Genomic DNA, 9,975 nt, shown 5'->3' with positions numbered 1-9,975 from the left:
GAACCCACAGCCCTGGCTTTGCAAGCGCCATGCTCTACCAACTGAGGCTATACAGATTTTATGAGTGTGTTTACACAATGTGTTTGGTCTAACTGCTGTGTAGTCAGCGATGGAGATGGAGGCTAGCCATTGTGCTAACTAGCCTACAGAGCATCTGTGTACTGGACTGGCTGAAAGGGGAATCTGTCATTCATTATAGGGTGCTTTTGCCCTCTCGTCGGTCTTTGGCGAATCTTCTCATGTTATCCACACAGAGGGACTTTCTGTGTCCAGATATTGCTAAAGCCAGGAGTATGCCCAAGCCCAAGGGAGGAGGATGTAGACCTACAACTAGCTCTCCCCTCATTTACTACTTTGAGTGGTTAGTATTGTGTGCTAACAAACCACATTAGTAGCCAAAAGATGATTCAACGGTTCAATTCGCAATCTTTCTGGATACAGTTTTGGGCATTGCTTTGAGGTTGTTTCTGGCTGAACATGTGACAAGCACCTGTTTTGCTAATTGAAATTGTAAATGATACTTCAACTCACATGGATTCTAAATCATGCCTCAAAGTCTTTGTACAACTGAAAATATATAAGCATGGCAGCACATACCATAATAAATCAGGTGTGTTTTGTAAGAATGGGGGACCACAGACATAATCATCATTGTCCTTTTATTTAGCCTTTGGTTGTTTTGTATGTTGCCCTAATTACATGCACAAGGTGTTTATAACCCATTATCAGTTACTATTTACAAATGTACTTCATAATATTATTCCACAAATTTCCATTTGAAAATCCCTTTTGTGTATATATCATTGACACCATGCGCAAACTGTCCGTCTTGTTTGCTGCACCTGTTTTATAACTGTATTTACCCATTACAGCTAATGGGGAAACTGCACTCTGACAACAATCGATTTACAGGGGTGTATTCACTAGGAACCACCCGGTTCGAAACGGGACGGACTAACCTGAACTTGTCCAACAAACACTCATTTTTGTTGCAAAATGTTTCCAGTTGCAAAACGTTTTGATACGGTGTGCATTAATAAATGCACCCCCGGCTTTCTCTATTTTAGTACAATTAGAGAGATAAGGAAGTGAGGTCACACGGGAAGCCCCTTTGTGGGATACCATAGCAAAAGCTGTCGTAACCTCTACACTAGAATTTCCATGAATAATAGATTCTCTTTAAATTCTAAATAGATCTTAAAAACCCCTTGACGCTGTCCGCGCCCCGCGGAAATGTAATTAGCGTAATAAAAAAATCCCCACAAAAATCTGTTTAAACTAGAGACTTCTGTTGTTTTTTTTGCATGGGCTGCAATCCACCGCATCCACGGTTGTCGGCCATGCGCAACTGCGGTGAAAAGTTGCAGAGCTATAGTGTGTTTGTCAGACCATGAAATATCCCGAAAATTGGTATTCTCACGAAAACGTCTGTAGCATCCAAACTGATAAGACCCTTTGTGGAAAGATGAGACTCTCACGAACACCTCCTCTGTTTTGCTCTACGATCCCCGACTCGTCTAGTCGGTTCTGCCAACTTCTGTCTGTAGCGTCTGAAAAGTTTGGGCTACACACTAATATGACCCATCTTTGGAAAGGTGAGACTCACGAACACGTACATGTCAGTGTTTTTGACTTGGACGCCTCACAAGACTGAATGTAGCCTGGTACCAGTTTAAAAAATGAATGGGAGAATATATGGAAGTAGTTTAGTGCCTAAAACAAAAAAAGGGATTTTATATTGTTCCCTGAAATAAAAATAACATCCTGATCGTTCTTATATCCCTCAGATATAGGACAGACACTTCCAAACAAAATAATTTCCATGTATGAATCTGTTGTTCAATCTGTTTCTATGGGCTATAGCAGAAAGGTAAAAATGTTATATCAAATATTTTTTTCAATATTTTTTTATGCCTAAAGGGGTCTTAAAATTCTACATCAAATCGCTAAATGATCATTGTTATGACCATCTTAAAAAATGTCAAACTTTAGCTTAGTAGACCCCATTTTGAATTGGGTCTACTGTATCTGAAACCTGTACTAGTTGATTCCATTGAATACAACCTTTTTCAATTGCAATCCCCAACAAAAATGTGCATAGTGGTACTTGAGAAGTCTCAATTGCTGAATGTAACTTCATAAAAGAGGAACTGAGAGAACTTTCACCGCCAAGCTTGTGGTTCAGACTCCCAAACCTCTGTGTGTTTAGACCTTGCCACCACAGATCGACCAGCGCAACCACAACTAGAACACAACCACTCGACTCCGCTACCCACCTCAGCATGGGAGCAAGCAAGTCTGTGCCTCAATATAGGAATACTCTTTTTACCCAACTGTGCTGACCCAAACCGTACTATACTGGCTCAGATCATTAACTTTCACTATGTCCTTTCCATTACTATTCCAGCTACTCTGGTGGATGCATGCCCAGCCCAGTCCAATTGGTTTGGTTTGGTTTGGCTTAGCTAAGTAGAGTGAAATCACAACTTGTGCATTTATTTCAGTCACACACAGATAATTTTTCTTAAGTTCAGATCATTTAACTTAGGTTCACTATAAGGTATACTGTGTCTCTGCATGCATATGTTAATTAAAACCGGATACATTCTTGCTCTTGTTGTTGGACACGTCCTTCCTTCTAAGACGTCTACTGGCATCACTAGAAGAAGAATCTTTAACATACACACTCGGATTGTACATCTGATGTACAATGCATTTAATTTTCACACAATGGTTGTGCTATTTTTTGTGATAAAACCATTGTCCAACCAATGTTTGTGTCATTGTTTTTGTACAGAAACATTCCACTGTATCACAACCATTGTGCCAAAAGCATTGTACATCAGTTCAGTGTGTGCGGAGTGGAATCCAGACAGAATCTGGTTTGTGGTAATACTCCTGGTTAACCTGATCCCTCACTTTAATACTCACTGTGGTGTCCATGGAGGGAGTTGAATGGGCATTTGGGGCCATATGTATTAAGTGTCTCAGAATACGAGGGCTGATTTAGGGTCAGGTTTTCCTTTTAGATTATAATGAATAAGACTACATGGACAGGGTGGATCTGATCCTAGATCAGTACAGAGTGAATCTGTTTCTAGATCATTATGCTGTGGCTCACTCGCTGGTAGATTCGGGGGTGTCATCTGTTTTTCTACCCTCCTATCGATGTTTGATCGGGCTTAGTTGAGGTGGTAGGGTCACTCCGACTCCTTTTTCAGTGACTGGTCCTCTGGGTATTCCTGTATTCATCAACCTGGCCTGCTTTTGGTCTGCCTTTCTCCTGCTTTGGAATTGATATCCTGGGTTGAAGGTTGAGTGTGCCCTCCTCAGGCTGAGATCTGTCCGGCAGCCCAGACGTATTTGGACGTGGCCCCCTAGGATATGTGGCTCTATTTGTGGCTCTATATAGTTGCGAAGTAATTACAATTTAGCAATTGACACTGGAGTGATAGATGTGCAGATGAGGATGTGCAAGTAGAAATGCTTGTGTGCAAAAGAGCAGAAAAAAACATATGGGGATGAGGTAGGTAGATGGATGGATGGGCTATTTACAGATGGGCTGTGTACAGCTGCAGCGATCGGTAAGCTTCTCTGACAGCCGATGCTTGAAGTTAGTGAGAGAGATATGTCTTTTTTTCTATTCGTTCCAGTCATTGGCAGCAGAGAACAGGAGGAAAGGTGCCAAAGCAGGTGTTGGCTTTGGGGATGACCAGTGAGATATACCTGCTGGAGCGTGTGCTACGGGTGGGTGTTGTTATCGTGACCAGTGAGCTGAGATAAGGCGGAGCTTTACCTAGCAAAGACTTATAGATGACCTAGAGCCTGTGGGTTTGGCGACGTATATGTAGCGAGGACCAGCCAACGAGAGCATACAGGTCGCAATGGTGGGTAGTATACAAAACGGATGGCACTGTGATAGACTGCATCCAATTTTCTGAGTAGAGTGTAGGTTACAGCCAGGTCTCATGTCACTGACGCCCCCCCCCCCCCCCCCCCTTCCCCCAACTTTGAGGAGACGTGCAGGTGTGTGTGTGTGTGTGTATTTCCATATTTATGTATTTCTGTGTGTATGCTGCTACATGACAACTCTCATATTTTCCTGTGTAACATCAGAAAGCAGTAGAACACCACAGAGATTCTTGTCAACATGTGAAGTGTGTGTCAACATCTGTCACCAATATGGACTGCGCTGGTGAGGTAAGCATACTGCATCTGGTAGGGCATTTTTTAAATCAGTACCCTTTCTGGATTTTTCAGCACTTTACTGCTGCAACTGAAATAACAATTTATTGTCATAATTTCTGATTGATGTCGATTACAAGTGAATGAGACACGTGCCGGACAGAGCAGCCAAAGCCATCAAAGCCATGTGCTAGGCATCTGATGAGATAAAGTTAAACATTTTACACCTCATCAGCGAAGACAGTTATTATAGTGCCCATTTATAACACAATCTATCAACGGCTAAGCATTATCAGACAGTTTGTCAATGCTTCTAATGTTTAAAGTTGGGGTTGGAGGCGCGCTGTGTTAAGAAGCAGTGCGGCTTGGTTGGGTTGTGTTTCGGAGGACGCATGGCTTTCGACCTTCGTCTCTCCCGAGCCCGTACGGGAGTTGAAACGATGAGACAAGATAGTAATTACTAGCAATTGGATACCACGAAAATTGGGGCGAAAAGGGGGAAAAAAATGTTAAGAAAAAAAACACCAGTCTCAACGTCAACAGTGAAGAGGCGAATCCGGGATGCTGGCCTTCTAGGCACAGTTCCTCTGTCCAGTGTCTGTGTTCTTTTGTCCATCTTAATATTTTATTTTTATTGACCAGTCTCAGATATGGCATTTTCTTTGCAACTCTGCCTAGAATGCCAGCATCCCAGAGTCGCCGGGATGCTGTAGATATTCCATAAAAAATCAACCGTTTCCACAACAGTCATTTTCAACATTAATAATGTCTATACTATATTTCTGATCAATTTGATGTTATTTTAATAGGCAAAAAAATTGCTTTTCTTTCAAAAACAAGTGACCCCAAACTTTTGATCGGTAGTGTGTATTGGTTTTGCTCCGCTGAATACGCCCTGGATTGGTCAGAGAGAGAGCCTGCTGGTTGGCCAGGAAAGAGGCTGTGCTATGCTGTACTCCCATAGTGAAATCCTTGGTTTATGTTCAGGGCCTGCTCCAGGCATAAGCGACGTAAGAGGTCGCTTATGGCCCACGGCCGCTAGGGGACCCTGGCCAAAGAAAAAACATTTGGGGTCTCAACTTACTGTTGAGAGTTAGAATAGTAGAATACACAAGGTGCAATTTCGAAATTTGGTTGTGCAGCAGCAGTTTTTCTCCTGTTATATCAGTCATTGACAGTCACTAAATTAGCTATGTACTGTAGATAGTATGTACTGTAGATAGTATGGGGTGGAGGGGGGGGGGGGGGGGGGGGGGGGGGGGGGGGGGGGTAGACTGACCTCTGGAAAGCATTTGGCTGAAGAACCCCCCCCCCCCCCCCCCCCCCCCAAAAAAAGTGAGTCTGCCTGGGAATGTTAGGAGCAGAGGACATAAATAATGTTGGCTGAAGGTCACCTTTGATCTCTCGGTTTCTCATGTTCCCTCTCAGAGACAGACTGTGTGCAAAACCTCTGACCGGAGTATCAGTTCTGGGTTGTGTTCATTGGGACACACTATAGCAAAACAGTTTGCAATGGAAAACGGAATTAAGCGTTTCTTACTGGACTAAATTTAGACATTACCTAGACTCCATTTCAGAGCGTCTTCTTTCCATTTCATGCCTACTGAACACAGCCTTCCTCACAGAGATTGTCAGAGTTTGAACATGACTCATCTTCATTGGAAACATCCAGGAAGCAATGAAGAAATAAAAACCTATGGTGTCAGTATATGATTAATTGCTAAAGTTTCCTAATTTCATACACATTATTGTTCGCCAATGTTGCCTCGTGTGTTGTAATCCAACTCTGGGTCATATTCACAAGCAACCAAACTGTAGCTAACAGACCTAAACATGGAGGGATTACCTTAATTTGTCCAATGAGAAACGCATGTTTTCGTTTTCAGTTGCAAAATGCTTTTCTACGTTGTGCACTATTGAATTTGACCCTGGGTTCCCTCTGACCAATGAGGTTGGACATACACAGACCATAATGTAAGAGGTCAGACAGTCAGCAGTGTTTGATAAATGTCAGTGTATATTTTCAATGTTTTTGTCATAATAAATGCTGCCATCATATCGCATTGTCTCTAAATTGTTTTACTGTGAAAATGTGTTCAAAATGCCGTAGTCTGTAATTTCAGGTCTTTGGTAGAATTTAACCTTAAATTTTTGAGAAACAGATCATATTGAATTTCCTCCCTCTCTGGTAATGTGCGTTTTGTGTTATTTGTTATCTGGCAGAACGATCATACTGGAATAACTTCCTCAACTCTCTCAAGTGTCCCATCATTGTTTTGAGGGAAGGTGGCGGATCTCTGCCAAAGAGGTAGCTATTGTCAGAAAAGTCAGTTAATTGAGTTTAGTCCACCAAGTCAGCATACCCTATTTGCGTCCCAAATGGCACACTATTCCCTACATAGTGCACTACTTTTAAAAAGTAGTAGAGAATAGGGTGCCATTTGGGACAATGCACCCACTCTTAACAATGAGGAAGTCCCCTTATAGCATCTGTAGTCCATCCCTATGTGAGAAGTACCCTTCACACACTGCTATCAGGTTCCCCTCTCCCACACACTCAATAAAGGCCACAGACAGAGGGGCGGTACAGTCTACTTAGACAGATAGTGGGTGAACATTTAATTTCGAGTGAATAGCCTAGTGGAACAAAGTCAGGGGCAGTACCAGCGAAAGATAATCAAAATGTCAGTGACGCAGCGCTTCTGTAAACTATGACAGAGCAAAAAGAGTGTTTGTTCTATATTGGTTTTTACCACATCTCCATCTGCCGATGAATATTGATGTCATGTTATTTCCACGTTGTCTCTGTATGCCTCAACACTGGTATCAAAAACGTTAGGGACCCAGTTTAAATGATAACAACATAAAAATATTTTATGCAGCATTCATAGTCTTCATAAGCACTACATAGAAAGATGCTTCACAAATCAAGCAAAATGTTGCCAAAGGTGGCATAAACCTTTTGCCAAGTATTTATTTAAGAGCAAGTTAAATTTACCGAACCATCCAGTTGGTAGTACTTTTCCACCAGTCCTACCATTGCTCTCATGTGTGTAATTGTTTGAGTATATGTATTTATTATGGATTCCCATTAGCTGCTGCCACTCTTCCTGGGGTCCGGAAAAATTACGTCAGTTATACAATTTTAAAAACATTACAATACATTCATTACAGAATTCACAACACACTAAGTGTGTGCCCTCGGGCCCATATTCCACTACCACATATCTACAACACAAAATCTGTGTGTGTGTATAGTGCGTATGTTATCATGTTTGTGTCTGCCTAGCTTTGTGTTGCTTCACAGTCCCCGCTGTTCCATAAGGTCTGTTTTTATCTGTTTTTTAAAAATGTGATTCTACTGCTTGTATCAGTTACTTGATGTGGAATAGAGTTCCATGTAGTCATGGCTCTATGTCGTACTGTGCGCCTCCCATAGTCTGTTCTGGACTTGGGGACTGTGAAGACACCTCTGGTGGCATGTCTTGTGGGGTATGCATGGGTGTCTGAGCTGTGTGCTAGTCATTTAAATAGACAGCTCGGTGCTTTCAACGTGTCAATACCTCTCACAAATACAAGTGGTGAGGAAGTAAATCTCTCCTCTACTTTGAGCCAGGAGAGATTGACATGGATATTATTAATATTAGCTCTCTGTGTACATCCAAGGGCCAACCGTGCTGCTCTGTTCTGAGCCAATTGCAATTTTCCTAAGTCCCTCTTTGTGGCACCTGACCACACGACTGAACAGTAGTCCAGGTGCGACAAAACTAGAGCCTGTAGGACCTGACTTGTTGATAGGGCTGTTAAGAAGGTAGAGCAACGTGTTATTATGGACAGACTTCTCCCATTCTTACCTACTGTTGTAACAATATGTTTTGACCATGACAGTCACCTCAACTTGCTCAATTTCAATATGATTTATTACAATATTTAGTTGAGGTTTAGGTGAATGATTTGTCCAAAATACAATGCTTTTAGTTTTTTAAATATTTAACAAATATTTAAATATATCTAACTATTATTCCTTGCCACCCATTCTGAAACTAACTGCAGGTCTTTGTTAAACTGAAATGCCTGTAACACTTATGTAGTAGCTGATGTGTATAGTCATTCACATACATAGACACACTGACTTTACTCAAAACAAGTGGCATGTCGTTAGTAAAGATTGAAAAAAGTAAGGGGCCTAGACAGCTGCCCTGGGGAATTCCTGATTCTACCTGGATTAAATGTAACCTTTATTTAACTAGGCAAGTCGGTTAAGAACAAATTCTTATTTACAATGACGGCCTACCGGGGAACAGTGGGTTCAGGGGCAGAACGACAGATTTTATCTTGTCAGCTCAGGGATTCAATCCAGCAACCTTTCAGTTACTGGCTCAATGCTCTAACCACTAGGCTACCTGCCACCCCATGTTCGAGAGGCTTCCATTAAAGAACACCCTCTGTGTTCTGTTAGACAGGTAAAACATTATCCACAATATAGCAGGGGTTGTAAAGCCATAAAACGTACGTTTTTCCAGCAGCAGACTAAGATCAATAATGTCAAAAGCCAAACTGAAGTCTAACAAAACAGCCCCCACAATCTTATCATCAATTTCTCTCAGCCAATCATCAGTCATTTGTGTAAGTGCTGTGCTTGTTGAATATCCTTCCCTATAAGCGTGCTGAAAGTCTGTTGTCAGTTGGTTTACTGTTGCATTGTATCTGGTCAAACACTATTTTTTCCAAAACTTTACTAAGGGTTGGTAACCGGCTGATTGGTCAGCTATTTGAGCTTTGAAAGGGGGCTTTACTATTCTTAGGTAATATAATTACTTTTGCTTCCCTCCAGGCCTGAGGGCGCACACTTTCTAGTAGGCTTAAATTGAAGATATTGCAAATAGGAGTGGCAATATCGTCCGCTATTATCCTCAGTAATTTTCCATCCAAGTTGTCAGACCCCGGTGGCTTGTCATTGTTGATAGACGACAATAATATTTTCACCTCTTCCACACTCACTTTACAGAATAAAAAATTACAATTCTTGTCTTTCATAATTTGGTCATATGTGTTGTGTCAACGTTTGTTGCTGAATGATGGAGCTGAGTTTGCCTTTTTTCCCAAAAATTAATTGAAGGTGCTCCAAAGCTTTTTACTATCATTCTTTATGTCATTTATCTTTGTTTCATAGTATAGTTGTTTCTTCTTTTTATTCAGTTTAGTCACATGAATTCTCAATTTGCAGTACGTTTGCCGATCGGTTGTGCAGCCAGACTTATTTGCCATTCCTTTTGCCTCATCCCTTTTAAACCATACAATTTTTCAATTCCTCATTCATCCAGAATGATTTAACCATTTTTTGTCATTTTCTTAATGGGTGCATGCTTATTAGTAACTGGGATAAGCAATTTCATAAATGTGTCAAGTGCAACGTCTGTTTGCTCCTCATTACACACCACGGACCAACACATATTCTTTACATCAACAACAACAGGAATCACTACAAAACTTATTGTATGACCTCTTATACACTATATTAGGCACAGCCTTTGGAACTTTGGTTTTCCTAGATATGGCTACTATATTGTGATCACTGTAGCCATATTACTTCAGCAGTATTTAACATGAGATCCTCTCTAATCTTTACAGGAATGTGGTTCTGAATATAAATATCAACACCTCCACCACTGGCATTTCTGTATTTTCTGTACATTTTATAAGCTTGTATTGCTACCACTGTATCATCAACAGTATTGTCTAAGTGAGTTTCAGAGATAGAATATGAATGTCATCTGTTACTGGCAAGAT

Source organism: Salvelinus namaycush, chromosome 12, assembly GCF_016432855.1.
Source record: "Salvelinus namaycush isolate Seneca chromosome 12, SaNama_1.0, whole genome shotgun sequence".
NCBI classification, from domain to species: Eukaryota; Metazoa; Chordata; class Actinopteri; order Salmoniformes; family Salmonidae; genus Salvelinus; species Salvelinus namaycush.
Note: the sequence above shows the minus strand (reverse complement) of the source record.